Source organism: Panulirus ornatus, chromosome 61, assembly GCF_036320965.1.
Source record: "Panulirus ornatus isolate Po-2019 chromosome 61, ASM3632096v1, whole genome shotgun sequence".
Taxonomy (NCBI): domain Eukaryota; kingdom Metazoa; phylum Arthropoda; class Malacostraca; order Decapoda; family Palinuridae; genus Panulirus; species Panulirus ornatus.
In genome coordinates, this window is record NC_092284.1 from 13,342,106 (window position 1) to 13,366,675 (window position 24,570).

Genomic DNA, 24,570 nt, shown 5'->3' on the forward strand with positions numbered 1-24,570 from the left:
GTTAGGTTTGGTTAGGTTAGGTTAGGTTAGGTTTGGTTAGGTTAGGTTAGGTTAGGTTAGGTTAGTTTAGGTTAGGTTAGGATAGGTTAGGTTAAGGTTAGGTTAGGTTAGGATAGGTTAGGTTAGGCTAGGCTAGGCTAGGTTAGGTTAGGTTAGGTTAGGTTAGGTCAGGTCATGTTAGGTCACTTTTCCCATTCCTATGCCGAACTAGATTAAAACAAGACCATTATGTAGCAGAAAACCTACCACTAGTTAGCACTCCAGAGATCGTTTCTGCTATGGGACTGCCAAGGGTGGTGAAGACATCCACTTCCATGTAGTTTGCACGCCAACTTTCCTGTACATTCTGATCTACACCATCTAGTAGGAACTCCCGGGTTATGCTGTCTAGCGAGTGGCCATTCACCTGCAAAGTGAAATGCTTAACCAAAAGCAACCACGTACTATTGATTATATTCCTTTACCGCAATATATCAGAACCACTAAACTCCATTTCCTCTACTATTACTATTATTACCACTGAACACCACTAATCTACAGATATGCCTGCTACTTTGTCTAAAATTATGAAGGCCAACACGACAGTTTTTGGTTCCCAATTATGTATTAAATCATGAGCATACAGCCTTGGTTTACTCACATACATTGACTTAAAGTGCAGGAATACACGAGTTAGCCAACTGTGCACGTGATCCATTCGATAAACAGGAAACCAAATATAGACATCCTATGTATATAACACAACATGTTTAGTAGCCAGTATAAAGCAGTATTAGCCATATAAAGGACACCAGTTTCATACTGGTTTGCAATGCAAGAAGTATGCCTACTTGAATCCACATTTACAAAGTGATATCCCCTCAAATTCTCAAAAAAATTTCCATTTGTTTAATAATCTTTTTAACATATACTTTCCCACGAATACTCAACAAACTTATACCTCTGTAATTTGAACACTCACCTTTATCATCCCCTTTGCCTTTGTACAACAGCTCTATGCATGCATTCCGCCAATCCTCAGGCACTGCACCATGAACCAAATATACAGTGAATATCCTCACCAACCAGTCAACAACATGGTCACCCCCTTTTTTAATAAATTCCACTGCAATGCCATCCCATTCCTCCCCCACTCCCCTTACTTCCATTGTTCTCACCTTTTTCCATTCTGTACTCAGTCTCTCCTGGTACTTCCTCACACAAGTCTCCTTCCCAAGCTCCCTTACTCTCACCACCCTCTTCACCCCAACATTCACTCTTCTTTTCTGAAAACCCATACAAATCTTCACCTTACCCTCCACAAGATAATGATCAGACATCCCTCCAGTTGCACCTCTCAGCACATTAACATCCAAAAGTCTCTCTTTCGCACGCCTGTCAATTAACACGTAATCCAATAACGCTCTCTGGCCATCTCTCCTACTTACATACGTATACTTATCTATATCTCGCTTGTTAAACCAGGTATTCCCAATCACCAGTCCTTTTTCAGCGCATAAATCTACAAGCTCTTCACCATTTCCATTTACAACACTGAACACCCCATGTATACCAATTATTCCCTCAACTGCCACATTACTCACCTTTGCATTCAAATCACCCATCACTATAACCCGGTCTCGTGCATCAAAACCACTAACACACTCATTCAGCTGCTCCCAAAACACTTGCCTCTCATGATCTTTCTTCTCATGCCCAGGTGCATATGCACCAATAATCACCCATCTCTCGCCATCAACTTTCAGTTTTACCCATATTAATCGAGAATTTACTTTCTTACATTCTATCTCATACTCATACAACTCCTGTTTCAGGAGTAGTGCTACTCCTTCCCTTGCTCTTGTCATCTCACTAACCCCTGACTTTACTCCCAAGACATTCCCAAACCACTCTTCCTCTTTACCCTTGAGTTTCGTTTCACTCAGAGCCAAAACATCCAGGTTCCTTTCCTCAAACATACTACCTATCTCTCCTTTTTTCACATCTTGGTTACATCAACACACATTTAGACACCCCAGTCTGAGCCTTCGAGGAGGATGAGCACTCCCCGCATGACTCCTTCTTCTGTTTCCCATTATATATATTGATAGGTGTGTTATTTTTATATGTATATTGTGTGTATATTCTATTAGGTGCATTTGTTGTATTTCAGCTGTATTATTTGTTTAATTACAGTTGCTTTTGTAGTGAATATTAAGTCTATTAGTTTGATATGATTATAAGTAGTATGTTAGTATGTGTCTTACTTGTATATTAGCATAAGTGTAACTTTCATATTATAAGGTATATTGTAATTGCTATATATAGTGAAATATTTGCATTTATTGTATACTATTGTAGATGATTTTATTATTTGCTTGTGTGTATTAATTGAATAATATTAATATGATGTTTATTGGTGTTATATTATCATGTGTATTACTGTTTTCAAATGTATTATGTTTTTTGCAAGGTTTATTGCTGTTATATTTTGAATGTTACAAATTGTAAAATTTATAATGAATAATATATTTTAAGAGCTTATGTACATTTGTGTTTGTATATATATACTTGGATGGCATTGCAGTGGAATTTATTAAAAAAGGGGGTGAGCATGTTGTTGACTGATTGGTGAGGATATTCAATGTATGTTTGGTTCATGGTGCAGTGCCTGAGGATTGGCGGAATGCATGCATAGCGCTGTTGTACAAAGGCAAAGGGCTGGCTGGCTGGCTGGCTCTGTGTGTGTGGTATGCGCGCGGGGAGGAAGGAGGGTCAGCCGCCGCCGCTCTCACGCTTAGGTTAGGTTTAACTCAGAGAAAGGTTAGGGGATTTGTCACGCCTATTGATGGCAAAAGCCCCAACATAGTCGACATATAGATTAAGAGTTGTGTATTTCGCCACTGTAACTGGACCTTATACGCCGGCATCGAACGTGAGAGTGAGGAGGAGGAGGAGGAGAAGGCTGGCTGGGTGTGTGTTTGTGTGTAGTATGGAATGCGAGAGCGCGGGAGGTAGGGGGGTCGTCCGGCCTTTTCCTCCTCCGCCGCCACGCGCCCGTTCCCTCGCTCGCGCACTACTTACTAAAACAACAACCGGTAATCTAGTGAGTGATGTCAAACTCCGCGGACGCAATGTGAGTCGATCGATAATAGGCCACTGATGTTCACCACCACCACCACCACCGTGTGTGAGGAAGGGAGGGAGGTGGGTCGGACGCGCGTCATCGAAAGCGAGAGTGAGAAGGTGTCTGTGTCTGGCTGGCTCGGTGTGTGTGGTATGCGCGCGGTGAGGGAGGAAGGTTGGCCGCCGCCGTTGCCGCCGCTCTCGCTTGTTAGGTTAGGTTAGGTTGGGTTAGGTTAGGTTGGGTTAGGATAGGTTAGGTTAGGCTAGGCTAGGCTAGGCTAGGCTAGACTAGGTTAGGTTAGGTTTGGTTAGGTCGAGGTGGTGTGCCAAGTGAGAGGGTTAGGGAGAATGATTTGGTAAACATAGAAGAGGTAGTAAAAGCTTTGCGGAAGATGAAAGCCGGCAAGGCGGCGGATTTTGAATGGTATTGCAGTGGAATTTATTAAAAAAGGGGGTGACTGTATTATTGACTGGTTGGTAAGGCTATTTATTGTATGTATGATTCATGGTGAGGTGCCTGAGGAGTGGCGGAATGCTTGCATAGTGCAATTGTACAAAGGCAAAGGGGATAAAAGTGAGTGCTCAAATTACAGAGGTATAAGTTTGCTGAATATTCCTGGGAAATTATATGGGAGGGTATCAATTGAGCGGGCGAAGGCATGTACAGAGCATCAGATTGGGGAAGAGCAGTGTGGTTTCAGAAGTGGTAGAGGATGTGTGGATCAGGTGTTTGCTTTGAAGAATGTATGTGAGAAATACTTGAAAAACAAATGGATTTGTATGTAGCATTTATGGATCTGGAGAAGGTATATGACAGAGTTGATAGAGATGCTCTGTGGAAGGTATTAAGAATATATGGTGTGATAGGCAAGTTGTTAGAAGCAGTGAAAAGTTTTTATCGAGGATGTAAGGCATGTGTACGTGTAGGAAGAGAGGAAAGTGATTGGATCTCAGTGAATGAAGGTTTGCGGCAGGGGTGTGTGATGTCTCCATGGTTGTTTAATTTGTTTATGGATGGGGTTGTTAGGGAGGTGAATGCAAGAGTTTTGGAAAGAGGGGCAAGTGTGCAGTCTGTTGTGGATGAGAGAGCTTGGGAAGTGAGTCAGTTGTTGTTCAATGATGATACAGCGCTGGTGGCTGATTCATGTGAGAAATTGCAGAAGCTGGTGACTGAGTTTGGTAAAGTGTGTGAAAGAAGAAAGCTGAGAGTAAATATGAATAAGAGCAAGGTTATTAGGTACAGTAGGGTTGAGGGACTAGTCAACTGGGAGGTAAGTTTGAATGGAGAAAAACTGGAGGAAGTGAAGTGTTTTAGATATCTGGGAGTGGATTGGCAGCGGATGGAACCATAAAAGCGGAAGTGAATCATAGGGTGCGGGAGGGGGCGAAAGTTCTGGGAGCGATGAAGAATGTGTGGAAGGCAAAAACAATATCTTTGAAATCAAAAATGGGTATGTTTGAAGGAATAGTGGCTCCAACAATGTTATATGGTTGTGAGGCGTGGGCTATAGATAGAGTTGTGCAGTGGAGGTTGGATGTGCTAGAAATGAGTTGTTTGAGGACAATATGTGGTGTGAGGTGGTTTAATCGAGTAAGTAATGATAGGGCAAGAGAGATGTATGGTAATAAAAAGAGTGTGGTTGAGAGAGCAGGAGAGTGTGTTTTGAAATGGTTTGGTCACATGGTGAGAATAAGTAAGGAAAGATTGACAAAGAGGATATATGTGTTAGAGGTGGAGGGAATGAGGAGAAGTGGGAGACCAAATTAGAGGTGGAAAGATGGAGTGAAAAAGATTATGAGCGATCGGGGCCTGAACATGCAGGAGAGTGAAAGGCGGGCAAGGAATAGAGTGAATTGGATCGATGTGGTATACCGGGGTTGACGTGCTGTCAGTGGATTGAATCAGGGCATGTGAAGCGTCTGGGGTAAACCATGGAAAGTTGTGTGGGGCCTGGATGTGGAAAGGGAGCTGTGGTTTCGGGCATTATTGCTTGACAGCTAGAGACTGAGTGTGAACGAATGGGGCCTTTGTTGTCTTTTCCTAGTGCTACCTCGCACACATGAGGGGGGAGGGGGATGGTATTCCATGTGTGGCGAGGTGGCGATGGGAATGAATAAAGGCAGACAGTGTGAATTGTGTGCATGGGTAATATATGTATGCGCCTGTGTGTGTATATACATGTGTACATTAAGATGTATAGGTATGTATATTTGCGTGTGTGGACGTGTATGTATATACATGTGTATGGGGGTGGGTTGGGCCATTTCTTTCGTCTGTTTCCTTGCGCTACCTCGCAAACGCGGGAGACAGCGACAAAGCAAAATAAAAAAATAAATAAGATAGTATTGTAGCTTATGTATCGTCCGGCATGCTCGCTGGTTATGAGTCAACCTGAAAGATGACATGGTTTTTTGAGGAGGCAGATGTTATGTATTCAGTTTTTTGTACCTTGAAAAAGAATGTTTTTGTTTTGTATAATGTCCCATATTATACCGTTAACTTTTCTCTTACAGACTTAAAGAATGTTATAAATTTTCTATTCTTTTATTATGTCACTGACTTTATTCAATCATATAGATTACTATTAAAGTTTTGCTTAAATTATAATTGTTACTTTTCTGTACAAAAAAGTGCTTGTTTTGCTAAAACAGAAATTTTGGGAGCTGGAGCTATGGTGTTCAAACGCACATTCGCTCTCTCTGCTCGTTGCTTGTTAGTTGGGTAAACGTTCGCGCTGGCTTCTCTGCAGAATCAGGTTGTATTTGCCCTTCTTGTTGTCATCAGCCCTTGATTAATTGTCATATTCAAAGATAAGGATATAGGCTTTATTTAGAGAAGGAAAGAACAATATTTGTCTGTCCAGTCACGTAATTTCTTTGATAAAAAATGATGACTGCAGACCCAGTAGCTTCTGTGCAACTTTTCTGCTCTCACATTCATAATATAAGGCACACACACGAATCACCTGCAGAAACAATTACCGCAATCGGGAATTCTTCCCAATTAAGAGGTTAACAAATATGAATAAACGAAAATTCCCATGGTATCACATATTCACAGCTACCGGTTAGGCCTATTCTAGATTGTTACTCCTGGGTTATTGGTCAATAAGCGTACGTTAAGAGCAAACAATAGCACTTACCGATCGTTTTCTTTCATATATTGTGTGTGTGTGTGTGTGTGTGTGTGTGTGTGTGTGTGTGGATATTTTGCTCACAACACAGCAGTGAGAACGTCCGACCATGTTTTCTTGCTTTCAGATTGAGGTGTACATGAGAAAAAGCCATTTCGTCTCGCATTATTTTTGAAAAATATACAACTGTAGTCCCTTTTTGCGGATCAGTTCATTGGTATATATCCTGAATGAAATGTATATATGTATGTACATGATGGTGTTTCACAAGTTATAAAGTTATTTTTTTGGGTTACAGAGTAAAATTATGAAAGACGAGTTATGGTCATGGCAAAACTGTATTTCTAAAACGCGTACTTTGTATACGTGCAGACGAAAACTTAGGCGTCAGCCATCGCCACCTACATTCATTACGCAGCAATATCGTACTCTGAGGTTCCAGTTAGCATTAAAGGTCCTTTATAGCTTTCCTATCATCTGTTTTTAGGCATTGGGAGCTACTATACCTTCAAGGATACCCATTTTCACCTTCCCAAAGGTCGCTTCGCTTTCCACACTTTGCTCGGTGTTCCCAGAACATTCACCCACTCACCCACCTTGTGACTCATCTCCACTTCCAAGGTTCCATTCGCTGTCCCAGGTATCTAAAACACCCCACTTTCTCCTTTTTTTGCAATTGAAACTCGAACTTCAGGTAACCTGTCTCTTTGTACTGCTAAACCTGAATAACCATGCTTTTATCCACATTTACTCTCACGTTTCTCCTTTCATACACTCTCCCAAACTCTGACACCAACTTCTGCAGTTTCCCATGCGAATGTGTCTCGCTCTCTTATCTTTTTCGGTTACTTCTGATAGATATTCCCCTGAACACTCTCCATGTCAGTGCTGAGTGTGGTAGTAGAGTGCGGTATGTCTGTTCATAGTGCCCACACCACACCTTCAGCTTTATCACTTTCCATTCCTCCCAGTAACCTTGGTAACGTGATTACTTGTGTCATTACTGTGTTCGTAGTTATGTCGCTCCTTGTTGTCTGAGCATCACCTTGAGGGGTATCGTCTCTGCTGCTTGTGATCTGTCATGGTCCAGGTGTCTGGTCCTTTCTTAAGGACAGGGACGGTGTAACCTGATATATGGTTATCTTTGCATCGAGAGGAATATGAGGAACTATGAGGATCAGATACAGGGCTCATGAGTCTTGACTTTACTTAGAAATTCTTTATTATTATTCAGTGCATCTGAAACGAGGATCATGGCACGATCTAGGGTGAAGCTAAAACAAAGTTCGAAGCAAGGTTCTTTAGTGAATCTGAAGGTTCATGGTGGGATCTTGGGTGAACCTGAAGTAAAGTTCGCGGCAAGGTTCATTAGTGAACCTGAAGTAAGGTTCATAATGGGATCTTGGATAAACCTTAAGCAAAATTACTAGCTAGGTCCAGCAGTGAACCCGAAGCACGGATTGCACCTGGGTTAATGACTCGTCGTTGTTGAAATGTTGACGGTGCGAACCCGATACTGTCAGGCCGGGTTTCACAGCTGGACATTGGCAAAAAAAAAAAAAAAAAGGCTAACGTCAGAATTTACTACTACAAGGAATATATAACCCCGTAAAAACAGCAAAGTTCAGTTTCTCTTAATTTCACAACTGCATGTGATGCTGTAATCATACATATGGATTCGCCAATAATGAAGTGTACAAATAAGAGATACGTTATTGTGAGGTCTTGCTATTGGTTCATCCTCCGTATCGAAGCACCAGTCGGTGGGCGGGCTAGTTCAGGCGTCATCAATATTGTACTGATGGAAGATTGTCTTATTTACCTGAGTCCTGGAGAACTGTCGTTTGTTAATTTTGCTCTTTAGTTTATCTCATTTATGAATAAAAAGAAAAGTTTGACCTACTACCGTGTAATTGTACCTTGACGATAAGAGGTAGTTAAGAGCAGTCGTTGTCGCCCAGCAAATGTAAACAAAGCATTGTGGCCGATAATTGGTGCAGCTGAAGTCTCCCATAATGCCACCACCGCTGCCGGTACTCCAAATAGAAGTAGGGTTAACGTCAGCTGGACGAGCGGGTCGCGGTGTGTGTTGATCTCTGTGTTTGTCGAGAAGTATATTCAAACTGGGATGCTGTGGGAAACATCTGATCGTGTGGAAGTGTGCAGAGAATATGTACTGACAACAGCCTAAGTGAGAGTAATGTTTGTGCTGGTATTACATCTGCCAGTACCAGGACTCGTGTTCGTTGCAGGATGTGGCAGGTCAGTGATGTGTGGACACGTTGGGCTCGAACTATCTACGTAAATATCATGTACACTGTGGTAAATATTTAGATAAGTTCTGAGTTTATATGGTGTGAGGAATATTACTATAATGATCGTTCATACGTGCCACTCGGAGTTGGACGAATATGTTACGATTTTATGTAAGAATTGTTAACGTTCGGTCGTATAATGGAATGTTATCCGTGTCTTTGTACCACCACATCCAAAAGGTATTTAAGGGTTATATGTGTATGGGATTATCTAGTTTCATAATTTTGAAGATGCCTATTTCAGCAAGTAGGTTAACATTAACGCCATTATTATAGCTTAGTTTCCTTATAAAGTTTCACAGGTTTTTCTTGAACCTTTACAATACAACTAAACAAGAAATTGTATATTTTTCTTAATTCTGATATATTTTTCTCTCATTTTTCAGGTATGTTTTGTGTATAATATTTTCGTGTGAGGGTCGTCCGTAATACTCGAACATTTCTGTTGATTCATCATGCTAGAATTTCGCCCACGTCCAGGTGAGATCCTTCATGTATTCTGGGAAACGTTTAGTTTTTTCCGCTTATCCATGAAGGAGTTGATTAAATTTTTACTTGATTTTAGTGTTTCGGTGTTGATTTCCTCCACTAGTCTTTCTGTAGCTGGTTGTCTGGTCATTTGGGTATTTACGCTAATGTTTTTCTAAAAAATTTCTGATCGATCCAGACTTGCTGCATTCAGATCTGGCTTTCAAAGTCATGTAGGACGTCATTATTTTGCGCAGTTCATAAGTTGACTGGAAACGTTACCATTTTCTAATATATACATTTATGCAACGACCAAAGAAAAATAATGCAGTTATCCATGAACGCATTATATTCATGGTTATTCACAGATAATGTAACCTAACAACGTGCGGTGCCCATCTTGGTCTCCCATCTTCACACCAAAATACAATTAGTAGAAGATTTTCACTTGGTGTGATATTTGTCTTGTTTGTGATTTAGGCGCAAAAACTCCAGTTACACAGCAGAAATTGTCCTGTCCATTGATGTAAGAGCTTGGAAGCCTTTTTCGTTCTGAAAGTGAAGGTAACAGTAAGCGCGATAAGATATAGCAAACCATTGAACACAACACATCGGTTTTCATGTACAGTAACAAAATCCTGCTTTGCTGTTCCATTACCTCCTCGCTGCCACAACACTGCATGAGGGAAGCGCCACAGGGCTGCTGCTTCAGTTGTCATAAAGCGCAGGACGTATTAAGTATTTGAGTCGCGTTGTTTCTTTATTTTTCATTTTTGATGTCTTGTTAAAATTGTATGTAGGAACTTCGTTTATGCTATTTTTTTTTTTTTAACTATTATTGTCATCGTTATTTCTGGGAAAAACATCGCAGTATTATAATCCGGAGCAGTTCGTCTTGTTTAAATACGGAAATGACGTAAAATAAAAAGTGTACAAGACCTTTGAGTTCCACACAGTGGGTGGAGTGGTTGGTCTTTAGAAATAGGGAAATACTGGATTATAAATATATAAACTGACACACCACCGTCCTACCTTAACCTAACGTAACTCGAAACGTAATCAATCCCAGCCTAACTTAACATTACGAAGTCTAACGACCCAAAACAAGACCAAACACAATTTAGTCAACGTTACGAAGTCTAACGTTAGCCAAGCGTTACCTAAAGATTACCGTTAGTAAGAATATTAACGATTATCAAACCTAACCAAACCTATTGTAACAATTTCCTACCCATAACGAAGGAACCACTAACAAACTTATTGTGAATGATGCAACATGGAGGAGGAATTGATTGAATCGGTAACTCGTCGTGACAGTGATACAAAGACTGCCAGATATCCGACTGCGGGTTTACCATAGACAGGACATCCCCCGATGGTTTACTGTTATTTTCCTTTCTGCCATATCTTTTTTCTTTTAACTAACCTCGGAAAAGTCCTTGTGATGGTATATTGTTTATATAGCCGCCATGATATCCAGCAAGATGTAACAGTTTTTACTATTATCTAGTGTTTACATTAATTCTTATGGTGTCTTGGATGGTTAAAGGTTGATTGTAGAATGGATCTCTCGTTCTCTAAATGACGACAGAGGACCATACTCTCAAAAGGTTTAGCATAACATCTCGTAGATATAAAGGGTAGTTGGTTGTTTGGGTATTAGGATGATACTAGTAGTCGTCCTAGAGGTAATCTGCCACTTGACTCTTATATATAGTGGAGGATTGCGTAGTAATTTAGCAGGTGGTACCATCCTCCCGGGCTACGGCAAGTTCACGTTGGGTAACTCGGATCATAATGTTCCTTGTTCATCGTAAATTGAATTAGTGTATTATCTCAGATCATCCTTAACATATCTGCATTTCAGAAGTTAGATTTACAAAGCAGGACGTAATAGGCATAAGTATTAGTAAGTTCTGTATTGTTGGTTTGCATGACTGACTCTCATAAATATTATTTTCTCCTAATGCTCTACCGATAGGCGTTTATGTATTCGGTCCATTAACAAATAGTGAAGATTTTCAGAGTTCGGTCATCGCTGCCGGGCAGTTGTTACAGTAAATGAACGACATTTTCGTTGCAGGTTTCCTTGGCGATTTTTTTTTCTTGGATAAGTTTAGTTTTATCGTCTGATACACTTGGATCAGTGTTTCTCAAGCTTTCATGACTCTCGCCTGTTGGCTTTCACGAAATACTCGCTCAACCCACCCCTCCCCATTTCTTTTGAAGAGTTTGACATTTTGTGTTGTGTTTTAGTATTGAGGATCAGCTAGTTCGTAATTTATGTAGCCTTGTATCTCGTGAGCATGGATGAAGACAAATTAGATAGAAATAATGTCAAAACATGTATCAAGTGTATAAGTATTCATTTTGGCCAACACTTAGGTGAGCCAAAGCCAAATTACACCCAATATCATAGAAACCAAAAACACGTTAAATCTTGTAAACCCATTAGAACAAACAAATCATTTGCAAACGAATTAAAACTGTCGAATCTAATATTCAACTATTACCATACTGGAATTAAAGGATGATTTGAATCTTGTGCATTCAGCGAGGTAGATGCTGCTGCCATTCTTTCAGAAATTATAGGTTTCAGGGATAAAAGAGCACTACGCAAGTAGTTTTCTAGGATTCGTTAGATTACGCTGTTTTGTGTCCAGTACAATGAGAGTTGAAAAGCCAACTTGGCAGAGATAAATAGAAGAGAAAATCCTGAAACGAAGTGCTCCCTCGCCAAGTTTTGGGTAGACTGGGAGTTATTTGACCCAGAGCTCTTAAGACCATACTCATAGTTTCAAACTTATCATTTGCACTCGCGCCGCGCATAAATTCAATGGCTGCTTCTTGCACAGGATTCGTTAACTACCCCACATCAATGTTAAATGGATACCACGCCAATTTCCAACACAAAGATATGGAAAATGGCGCATAGATTCCTCGGCAACGGAATCCAGATGAGATAGATTTTTTCTTTGTGTCCAGACCATACTGATCATGATCTTTCCTGTCAGTATGGAGTTCCTTGAGATGAGACTATGAAAATGTTCTGCCGTTTCCAAAACAGAGTTTTCTCCTCCTTGAGACATCTGATTACATCATAATGCACAATGATTGCCTTTCTTGTAATTGTAAATTGAGTTTGTTGATAGTCTCGGAAATATGTACAAGGTACGCTAGTGAAAACTAAATCTTTTCGCTTGTAAATGCGTCATACAGATCTTGTTTCTGGCTTTATTGGGAAGATTTGCTCTTCATATTTGCCACGTTCATAGAGCCGACTCGACACGATTCCTTTTCAAGGCCAGCGGGCTTCCATGTGGAAGCAGGAGAATTTTATGATCAGCAACTAAATCTGTGCAGAGAGCTGCAAAGAGGCCAGAATATAAACATCTTCACAAAATAATCAACTTCTATTAACCAATTCAATGAATTGCGTAGGTCATCTTGAAAGATGAATTACATGTTTTCTTAAAGGGTTTTACCAGCAAGTGCTCATCTGTGGATGAGGCAAGAGTCCCAGTTATGGCTCCATTCTTTTCTTTGACCAATTCTATGAATCCCCAACGAGAGACAAGCATTGTTAGGGCACAGTCATTGGACACTCCGACATACGTTTCCCATGGAAGATAATTTTCTTGGGGAACTTCCAAAGATACTAGAAGCTTTTCACGTGGTGTCCAGTGCTTTCCAGAGAAAGATTCTTTCACAGCTCCTTCATCCTCTAATGTAGGATAAACAAGCAGTTGAAAGCTTTGGTCAGCATCAGTGTGGTTTTGTTGTACTGTTCCAAAGCGCTGGGATTCTCATTTGTATAATTTGTACTTTGTAATCTAGAAGTTCATCAACGCGACGCTTCAGTGTTACCAGAAAGTGACATCTTGGATAACTTTTTGTGGATCTGCGCCAAGCACAATATTTGTAGGTCTCGAGCATGATTTCATTAATCTCTTCAATAGTGAGCCGCCGCCTTTGCTTTGGCAATAAGCAGTGACAACTCGTAAGATGCTTCCACCACTTTGAACGATTCCTGGTGAAAAGCCCCCGTGGTGTCCACAGTCATGTTTCAATTCTGTCTGGGTCTAAAGAACTTCTTTAGCTGGCCTTTGGTTGCTTTGTGGTTTGAATTTCGCGGTAATGGCTTTAATATTGTTGTCAGGAATGTGCGAGGAATTGATAACCAATGCTCGAGACAACCTGGCCTAGTTAAAGGGATTTTTAAGTAGGAGAAATTTGACATCGTTAAACGTAATAGTTGGGAATAAGTGGTCTTCTGTGAGGAAGGATAAGTGTATGACTTGACAGGGTCAAAGTGGTTGGGTCTACTTTGTATGTGCTGTGCAACGATCTGAGTGTTGGGGATGTGGTTGATAAATACCCTTCCAATGTTTCTAAAAGATGTTGAGTGTCTTGAAGGTTTTGATGTTAAGTGCTATTTTTTAGCCTGTTGATGTCTGTTTTGGGTGTACTTTTGAATTAATGGATTTGCTTCTAAAAGTCTTGAGATTGTGTTTTTTTCTCTGCTGTGGTGATTACTGAATTCTTAGGCTCTGTCTAAGGCTGTTCATTATGTGGTTTCTCTGAGGTTGTTCATTATGTGGCTGCTTAGGGTAGTGAGATCCCAGTGTGATAGGCATAATCGGTGTCAGTTTTGGTCAAATCATCGACGGTAGCACCAGAGAAGACTTGGTTTTGGTAGAAGGGAAGGAGTAGCATCTTGGGGAGAGTGTGATTTGGAGACTGTTGACAGCTGCATATGATTTGCTGATGTATGTGCCCTATCTCTGTGTCTGTGAATGTGACGGATTGATAATGACAATTTTTCGCGTATGTGTGATTAGTGAGTTTCTGAAAGTGTCCCAATGGGACTTCATGTAATGATAATGAGGTTATTAGATGAGAGTTGAAGGTAGAAGGGAATGTAATCGGAACTCCATAGAGACCTGTGAGATAGAAATTGAAGGTAATTGCTGCCCCACTGCTGAAGACAATGTCTGGTCTACTTTTACGTGTTCAAGGAGAGTAGCGGTCAGGCGGTGGTTATTGTAGTAGCCGAACACGTTGGATTGCAATATTTTAGGTATCTTATTTTTGGAAAAAATCAAATGATTTAAGTTTGCCTAGATAAGCCAATTTCATTCGATTGCGATTATTTTTGACGAGTTGTCTGGTCATGGGTCGAGGACGGTCTGGGGTTTGACGGGGAAGTGTCTTCGTCGAGGTATTGAATTTCAATGTTGGAAAGTGTATTGATGGAGAAGTTATCGTATGAGTTAACGGTCTGATTCTGGAGGTCCTCCAGGAGGACCAGCTTCAGTGTGGGAGAGGAAGGAGGAGAGGAATTGATATGTGGGGACCTGGAGTAAGTGATGGTCTGGGAGGTGATGGGAGTCGTGGTAAAGAATGTAGAATTTTAGGGAAATTGAGGAAAGCTTTGCAGTAGTGCTGGTGGTGGCCAGGGACGTTGGATTTGTGATAGAGCTTAGGGAAGCGGGGATGTCAGGATGATTGGTAAGATTTTTAATGGGGAGTGAGTGGTTTTGGGAAGGGAAGCAACAAGTTCAGGAGTCTTTAACGTTGGTAGGTTGTTGTGTGTTGTAAGTAAAAAAAAAACAAAAAAAAAACCAACTAAAATCGTAACTTCTTTGCTCAGGAAAATGGATTTTAAAAAACCTACATGCATTTTTGTTTGAAGCGTGAGGAAGTCATTGAAATTTGTTTGGAGTTTCTAGAGACTATGAAAAGGTCCAAATGTTTCCGAAGCAGTTTTCTCCTTGAAACTTTTGATTGCATAATACGCTATGATAATTGCGTTTCTAACTTGTAGATTGAGGTTGTTGATACCCAGAAATGTGCACAAGGTACGCTCGTGAAAACTAAAACTTTTCTCCTGTAAATGCGTCTTACAGTTCTACTTGTTTATGGCTTTATTGAAAAGAATTGCTCTCTCTCTTGCGTTCATAGAGCCGACCTTGCATATATCATTTTGAAGGTCAGAGGACATCCATGTGGAAACGGGAGAGCTTTGTGATGAGGTCCAACATCTGTGCAGAGATGCAAAGAATATAAAGAGCTCTTTACAAAATGAACAACTTTTATTGCCAAATTCAACAAATTGTGTAGGTCATTAGGAAGTTGAATTAATTATGTTTTCTGTAGAGTCTTGGCAGCAAGTGCTCCTCTGTGGATGATGCAAGAGTCCCAGTTACGGATCCATTCATTTCTTTGAACAATTCTATGAATCCGAGCGAGACATAAGCCTTCTTTGCTTTGGCAATAAGCATTGACAACTCATCAGATGGTTCCACCACTTTGAACGACTCCTGGTGAAAAGCTCCTGTGATGTCCAGCGTCATATGTTTCAACTCTTTCATTAAAATGTCTGGCTGCGAAGAACTTTTTTACTTAAGTCTGGGTGCGACAAACTTCTTTAGCTTGCCTTTAGTTGTCTTGTGGTGTGAAGAGCGCAGTAATACATTTGATAGTGTTATCAGGAATGTCAGAAATTGAAAACTAATGTCCGAGGTACCTGGGGCAACTTAAAGGGATTTTAGGAGAAATTAGACACCGTTGAAAGTAATAGTTACCAGTAAGTGTATGATTTGATCTGGGTAAAAGTGACTGGGTCTACTTTGTAATTACTGTGGAACGATTTGAGTGTTCTTATAAGGTAAGGGATTTGGCGATACGGTTGCAAAATACACGCCCAGTGTCTCTGATAGAACTTGACAATAACTCGAGGGTTTTGATGTCATGTGCTATGTTTGGGATACGTTACTCTATATATTTTGACTTCTACATTTACTTTCGTTTTATCTATAGGCCATCGACTTTTACATATACATATGTTTTATATACGTCATCGACTTGTACATTTACTTACGTTCTACTTATATGCCATCGACAGGTTAGGTTACGTAAGGCTTGAAATGATAATCATAGAAAATGGTAAAAATTAGTCCTTGTAGAAAATGGTAAATATTTTAGGGGTAACAGATACATGTTATGAATATTTTAGGGTTTAAAAAGTTGGGATACGTTTCTCTCTCTCTCTCTCTCTCTCTCTCTCTCTCTCTCTCTCTCTCTCTCTCTCTCTCTCTCTCTCTATATATATATATATATATATATATTGACTTTTACATTTATTTACGTTTGATTTATTTGCCATCGACTTGTACGTTTACTTACGTTTTCTCTATAAACAATCGTCTTGTTAATTTACTTAGTTTTTTTTATATGCCATCGAATTATACACTCACTCACTTTTTATTTTTATACCATCGACTTGTACATTTACTTATGTTTGATTTATTTGGCATCGACAGGTCAGGATATGTTAGGCTTGAAATAATAATCACAAAATGGTAGAAATTATTCATTGTTACACCTAAAAAGTTTACCATTTTCTACAAACACGTTATGAATTATCTAGTGTTTAAGAAGTTTTAATACGTTACTCTATACATGTCTTGTACATACGTTTTATTTACATGCCATCGACAGGTTAGGTTACGTTAGGTTTGAATTGATAATCACAGAAAATGGTAGAAAATAGTAATTGCTGAAAATGCTAAAATTTTTAGTGGTAAGAAACATGTGAATTTTTTAGGGTTTAAGTAGTTGGGATACGCTACTCTATATATACTTGTACATTCACTTTCGTTTTTATAAGCCATCGACTTGTAAATTTCCATAAGTTTTATTTATATGCCATCGAATTATACATTCACTTACGTTTTATTTTTATACCAGCGACTCGTACATTTACTTACATTTTATTCATGTGCGATCGATAGTCTAGGTGACGTTGGGCTTGAAATCATAATCACAGAAAATGGTAAGTTATTCAGTGTATACAATGGTAAACTTTTAAGGGTTAACAAACACATGTTAGGAAATTTTTAGTGTTTAAGAAGTTTGGATACGTTACTCTCTCTCTCTCTCTCTCTCTCTCTCTCTCTCTCTCTCTCTCTCTCTCTCTCTCTCTCTCTCTCTCTCTCTTTCTCTCTCTCTCTCTCTCTCTCTCTCTCTCTCTCTCTCTCTCTCTCTCTCTCTCTCTCTCTCTCTCTCTCTCTCTCTCTCTCTCTCTATGTATATATATATATATATATATATATATATATATATATATATATATATATATATATATATATATATATCGACTTTTACATTTACTTACCTTTTATTAACATACCGTCGACATGTACATTTACTTAAAATCTATTTATAAGCCATCGACCTGTACATTTACTTACGATTTATTTATATGACAACGAATTGTAATTTTACTTACATTTTATTTATATGCCATCGACAGGTTAGGTTACGTTAGGCTTGAAATGCTAATCACAGAAAATGGTAAAAATTAGTCATTGTAGAAAATGGTAAAATTTTTAAGGGTAAGAAACAAATGTTAGGAATTCTTTAGGGTTTAAGAAGTTGGGATACGTTACTCTACATACATTGCCTTGTACATTTACTTACGTTTTATTTATATGCCATCGACTCGTACATTTACTTACATTTTATATATAAGCCATTGACTTGTATAACTAGATGGCATATAAATAAACAGTAAGTAAATGTACATTTTCTTACGTTTTGTTTATATGCCAGCGACTCGTACATTTACTTACGTTTTATTTATATGCCATCGATTTGTACATTTACTTTCGTTTTATTTGTATGCCATCGACTTGTATATTTACGTACGTTTCATTTATATGCCAGCGACTCTACATTTACTTACGTTTTATTCATATGACATCGACTTGTACATTGACTTTCGTTTTATTTATATGCCATCGACATGTACATTTACTTACTATTTATTTATAGGCTATCGTCTTCTACATTTACTTACGTTATATATATATGCCATCAACTTATACATGTACTTACAGTTTATTTATATGCCATCGAATTGTATATTAACTTGCTTTGTATTTATAAGCCATCGACTTGTACGAGTCGCTGGCATATAAATAAAACGTAAGGAAATGTACATTTACTTACGTTTAATTTACGTGCCATTGACGGGTTAGGTTACGTTAATCTTGAAATGATAATCACAGAAAATGGTAAAAATTAGTCATTGTTACGCCAAAAAAAGTTTACTATTTTCTACAAACACGTTATGAATTTTTGGGTGGTTTAAGAAGTTGGAATACGTTACTCTATATATATCGACTTGTACATTTACTTTCGTTTTATTTATATACCATTCACTTGTACATTGTTGACGTTTGACTTATAAGCGATCGACTTGTACATTTATTTACGTTTTATTTATATGCCATTAGATTATATATTTACTTACGTTTCATTTTTATGCCAGCGACTCGTATATTTACTTACATTTTATTTATATGCCAACCACATTTTAGTTTACGTTAAGCTTGAAATGATAATAATAGAAAATGGTAAAAATTGGACTTTGTTACCCCTAAAAATTTTACCATTTTCTACAAACATATTGGATTTTTTAGGTGTAAGAAGTTGGGATACGTTACTCTGCATATATCGACTTTTACAATTACATATCTTTTATATATATGCCATCGACTTGTATATATACTTACGTTTTATTTATATGCAATCGACTTACACAATTAATTACGTTTTATTTATTTGCCAGCGACTCGAACATTACGTTTTGTTTATATGTCATCGACTTGTACATTTATTTACGTTTTATTTATATACCATCGACAGGTTAGGTTACGTTAGGCTTGACATGATAATCACAGAAAATGGTAAAAATTAGTCATTGCAGAAAATGGGGAACTTGTTAGGGATAAGAAACACGTTATGAATTTTTTAGGGTTCAAGGTGTTGGGATACGTTACTCTATATATATCGACTTGTACAATTACTTATGTTTTATATGTATGCCATCGACTTGTACATATACTTACGTTTTATATATATGCCATCGACTTATACATTTACTTACGTTTCATTTATATGCCAGCAAATCGTACATTTGCCTTTTATTTATTACCCATCAACTTGTACAAGTCGATGACATAAAGATAAAACGTAAGTGAATGTACAAGTCGATAACATACATAAAACGTAAGTAAATGTACATGCCATCGACTTATACATTTACTTGTCGATCGATAATGGTTCACTGATGTTCACCACCATCACCGTGTGTGAGGAAGGGATGGTCGGCCGCGCGTCATCGAAAGCGAGAGTGAGGAGGAGGAGGTGGTGGCTGGCTGGCTGGCTCGGTGTGTGTGGTATGCGCCTGGGGCGGTTGGGTTAGGTTAGGCACGAAAACTATAAGAGTCTTGTCATACTTGTACGAATGCCTGTGGAGTTCCTTGGTCGTAGGAGCTTGATTCTCCTTTTTGTTGTTGGTTTGTTAGGTCTCCCTGTACCGTCGTCTAAGTTTCTGCCTCGGCAAGTACATGCATCCTGTCGCTCGGCCATGCGCGTGCGAATCGTAGTATTAGTGTTCGACCCCAATGCCGCCGCAACAACAACAACATCAGCGGCAGCTGCATTAGTAGTATCCTTCTTCAATTCCATTAGACCCAGTCTAATGATATCCTTGGTCTGTCTTTTCCAAGACTTTCTTATCCATATGGAACCGTCATGGCCCCCGCTGCAGCACGGGGGAGACGACGCCTTGCCGTTTATGGCTTTTTCCTATTGTGAGTGCTGCCTACCTTCCCCCGACGCTTCAATGCAGCACATTTCCTGAGAATTCCACAGGATGGGATTTTCTCCTTGTTTTAAAAAGGTGCGGGATGTTGTGGTGGCACCCGCTCCAGCCAATTGTTATGATGATGATGATGAGACGGTGATGATTAGACCAGAGCTTCTGCCTCGGCAAGTACATGCATGATGTCGCTTGACCGTGCGCTTGCGAATCGTAGGTCTTAGTGTTGTACACCAATGCCGCAGCAGCAGCAAAGGGAGGAAATTGGGTAGAGTTGAGAGCTACAGTTGCTACTTTATCCCATCCCAAATACGGATCAACCAAAACCTGATGTGCTGTACCGAACCGTTTGCATACGACTTGCGTACCAGCCTGGGTGCCGTGAGTGGCAGAGCAGTCTCCTCACTGTGATCCACTAAGGTTTAACCCGGAAAAAGGTTAGGGGATTTGTCACGCCAATCGATGGCAAAAGCCCCTGCATAGTAGACATATGGATTAAGATGAGTTGTGTATTTCGCCACCGCAACTGGACCTCCCTCTCGCCCTCACTTTCAATGCCGGCGTAGGAGGAGGCTGGCTGGGTGTGTGTGGTACGGAATGTGAGAGCGCGCGGGCGGTGGGGGAAAGGGAGGGGCTTGGGTGGGGGGGGGGGGTTGCCGCCCTCCTCCTCCTCCTCCTACTCCGCCGCCACCGGCCTGCTCCCTCGCTCACGTACGACAATGTTATTAAAACAACCGCCAATCTAGTGAGTGATGTCAGATTCCACGGATGCAATGTGGGACGATCGACAATGGTTCACTGATGTTCACCACCACCACCAACTTGTGTAAGGAAGGGAGGGAGGTGGGTCGGCCGAGCGTCATCGAAAGCGAGAGTGAGGAGGTGGCATGCTGGCTGGTTGGCTCGGTGTGTGTGGTATGCGCCCGTACATTTACTTACGTTTTATTTATATGCCATCGACATGTGTATTTCGCCACCGTAAGTAATCGTACAAGTCAATAGCATTGTACGTATGTAAATGTACAACTAACCTAACGTAAGTGGACCCCCTACGCCGGCATTGAGAGTGAAGGGGGGGTGGCGGGCTGGGTGTGTGTGGTATGGAATGCGAGACCGCGCGGGATGTGGAGGTGGGGGGGGGGGGGCGGCCGTACTCCTCCTCCTCCTCCGCCCCCGCCACCTCCCGCTCTCTCGCTCGCGTACGAATACGTTACTAAAACAACCGCCAATCTAGTGAGTGATGTCAAACTCCACGGATGCAATGTGGGTCGATCGATAATGGGCCACTGATGTTCACCACCACCACCGTGGGTGAGGAAGGGAGGGAGGTGGGTCGGCCGCGCGTCATCGAAAGCGAGAGTGATGAGGAGGTGGCTGGTTGGCTCGGTGTGTGTGTGTGGTATGCGCGCTGGAGGGAGGGGGATCGGCCGCCGCTGCTCTCTCGCTTAGGTTAGGTTAGGTGCGATCCGCTAACATTTAACCCCAAAAAGGTTAGGGGATTTGTCACGCCAATCGATGGCAACATCCTACATATATAGATATAAAACACACTCGAGCTATTTTCAACGACAGGCAGGTACTCGAAACTGATGATGATGAGAGAGACAGTGAGGATTGTGTGTGTGTGTGTGTGTGTGTGTGTGTGTGTGTGTGGTGGGTAAATATGCGCGCTCGGGGAGGGAGCAAAAATGTCAGCCAGCCGATCGCTCCCTTACGTACCTCCTCACCTCAGAGAGGTCCACTAATGATGATGTACACCATCATACGTATGGAGAGAAAGAGCCCTCGGTTAACGGAGGAAAAACTTGGGGAAATTTTTCGTGTGAAAATTTCCCTGCATCCTCCTACTGTTGGGTCCCTCCATCAGTTGCTCCTTTCCGTACCTCCTCCTCACATCACAGATGTGGGTTCATTGCTCTACGTGAGAATATCGCCCCAAAAATATCGTCCCTTACCTCTGCTATAAGAGGAACTATTGATCAGACACGCCACCAGGCATTAAAAGTGGTTTCCCTCCCCTTGTGACTCGTATAATTTTCTCAGGTAAGAAGGAAACTCGCTGCGGACGCTACTGGCGTCGATAATTGTGAGGTGATGTTTCCCCCTTACCTTCCATGCAAGGAGGAGGAGGGTGCAGCAGCAGCAAGGGTTAGCTGAGCACCTTTGTCATGTTTTTCAGCTCCGACCCTCAATGTCCCATAGGCTGAGAGACAAGGAGAGCAAGGTGACGGAGCGCCTCCGGGACCATTTTTGCCCTCCGACACTCTGTGCGTGATAGGCCGAGAGGTAAGGAGCGAAAAGTAACGGAGCGTCTCCGGGACCTTTTTTGCCCTCCGACACTATGTGCGTGATAGGCCGAAAAGTAAGGAGCGAAAAGTAACGGAGCGTCTCCGGCACCATTTTTGCCCTCCGACACTCTGTGCGCGGTAACCTGAGAAGTAAGGAGCGAAAAGTAACGAAGCGTCTCCGGCACCATTTTTGCCCTCCAACACTCTGGGCGCGGTAACCTGAGAAGTAAAGAGCGAAAAGTAACGAAGCTTCTCTGGGAGCATTTTTGCCCTCCGACACTATGTGCGTGATAGGCCGAGAGGTAAGGAGCGAAAAGTAACGGAGCGTCTCCGGGACCATTTTTGCCCTCCGGCACTCTGTGCGCGCTAACCTGAGAAGTAAGGAGCGCCAAGTGACGGAGCGTATCCAAGGCCATTATTGCCCTCCGATACTCTCTGCGCGCTAACCTGAGAGGTAAGGAGCGCAAATTTACGGAGAGTCTCCGGGACCATTTTTGCACTTCGACACTCTGTGCGCGCTAGCCTGAGAGGTAAAGAGCGCAAATTTACGGAGCTCCTCTAGTGTCATTTTTGCACTCCGACACTCGGTGCGCGCTAACCTGAGAGGTAAGGAGCGGAAAGTGACGGAGCGTGTCCAAGGCCATTTTTGCCCTCCGATACTCTGTGCGTGGTAACCTGAGAGGTAAGCAGCGGAAGGTGACGGAGCGCATCCGAGGCCACTTTTGCCCTCCGACACTCTGTGCGCGCTAACCTGGGAGGTAAGCAGCGGAAGGTGACGGAGCGCATCCGAGGCCACTTTTGCCCTCCGACACTCTGTGCGCGCTAACCTGAGAGGTAAGCAGCGGAAGGTGACGGAGCGCATCCGAGTCCACTTTTGCCCTCCGACACTCTGTGCGTGGTAACCTGAGAAGTAAGGAGCGAAAAGTAACGGAGCGTCTCCGGCACCATTTTTGCCCTCCGACACTCTGTGCGCGGTAACCTGAGAAGTAAGGAGCGAAAAGTAACGGAGCGTCTCCGGGAACATTTTTGCCCTCCGACACTCTGGGCGCGGTAACCTGAGAAGTAAGGAGCGAAAAGTAACGGAGCTTCTCCGGGACCATTTTTGCCCTCCGACACTATGTGCGTGATAGGCCGAGAGGTAAGGAGCGAAAAGTAACGGAGCGTATCCGGGACCATTTTTGCCCTCCGGCACTCTGTGCGCGCTAACCTGAGAAGTAAGGAGCGCGAAGTGACGGAGCTTATCCAAGGCCATTTTTGCCCTCCGATACTCTGTGCGCGCTAACCTGAGAGGTAAAGAGCGCAAATTTACGGAGCGCCTCTGGTGGCATTTTTGCGCTCCAACACTCTGTGCGCGCTAACCTGAGAGGTAGAGAACGGAAGGTGACGGAGCGCATCCGAGGCCATTTTTGCCCTCCTACACTCGGTGCGCGCTAACCTGAGAGGTAAGGAGCGAAAAGTAACGGAGCGTCTCCACGACCATTTTTGCCCTCCGACACTCTGTGCGCGTAACCTGAGAAGTAAGGAGCGAAAAGTAACGCAGCGTCTCCGGGACCATTTTTGCCCTCCGACACTATGTGCGTGATAGGCCGAGAAGTAAGGAGCGAAAAGTAACGGAGCGTCTCCGGCACCATTTTTGCCTTCCGACACTCTGTGCGCGGTAACCTGAGAAGTAAGGAGCGAAAAATCACGGAGCTTCTCCGGGACCATTTTTGCCCTCCGGCACTATGTGCGTGATTGGCCGAGAGGTAAGGAGCGAAAAGTAACGGAGCGTCTCCGGGACCAATTTTGCCCTCCGGCACTCTGTGCGCGCTAACCTGAGAAGTAAGGAGCGCGAAGTGACGGAGCTTATCCAAGGCCATTTTTGCCCTCCGATACTCTGTGCGCGCTAACCTGAGAGGTAAAGAGCGCAAATTTACGGAGCGCCTCTGGTGGCATTTTTGCGCTCCAACACTCTGTGCGCGCTAACCTGAGAGGTAGAGAACGGAAGGTGACGGAGCGCATCCGAGGCCATTTTTGCCCTCCTACACTCGGTGCGCGCTAACCTGAGAGGTAAGGAGCGAAAAGTAACGGAGCGTCTCCACGACCATTTTTGCCCTCCGACACTCTGTGCGCGTAACCTGAGAAGTAAGGAGCGAAAAGTAACGCAGCGTCTCCGGGACCATTTTTGCCCTCCGACACTATGTGCGTGATAGGCCGAGAAGTAAGGAGCGAAAAGTAACGGAGCGTCTCCGGCACCATTTTTGCCTTCCGACACTCTGTGCGCGGTAACCTGAGAAGTAAGGAGCGAAAAATCACGGAGCTTCTCCGGGACCATTTTTGCCCTCCGGCACTATGTGCGTGATTGGCCGAGAGGTAAGGAGCGAAAAGTAACGGAGCGTCTCCGGGACCAATTTTGCCCTCCGACACTATGTGCGCGGTAACCAGAGAATTAAGGAGCGAAAAGTAACGGAGCTTCTCCGGGAACCATTTTTGCCCTCCGACACTATGGGCGTGATAGGCCGAGAGGTAAGGAGCGAAAAGTAACGGAGCGTCTCCGGGACCATTTTTGCCCTCCGGCACTCTGTGCGCGCTAACCTGAGAAGTAAAGG

The 24,570-nt window shown here is 42.2% G+C and overlaps 1 long non-coding RNA gene across 1 annotated transcript in view; it reads right to left on the reverse strand.

Moving 5' to 3' along the window:
* Positions 1-320: 320 nt before the first annotated feature.
* The window catches only part of LOC139767387 (uncharacterized), a 93,495-nt gene continuing 69,245 nt past the window's right edge, over positions 321-24,570 (reverse strand). Inside the window, exon 2 of the long non-coding RNA XR_011717062.1 lies at positions 321-406. This is a non-coding gene — a long non-coding RNA (uncharacterized lncRNA). The remainder of the gene's footprint in view (positions 407-24,570) is intronic.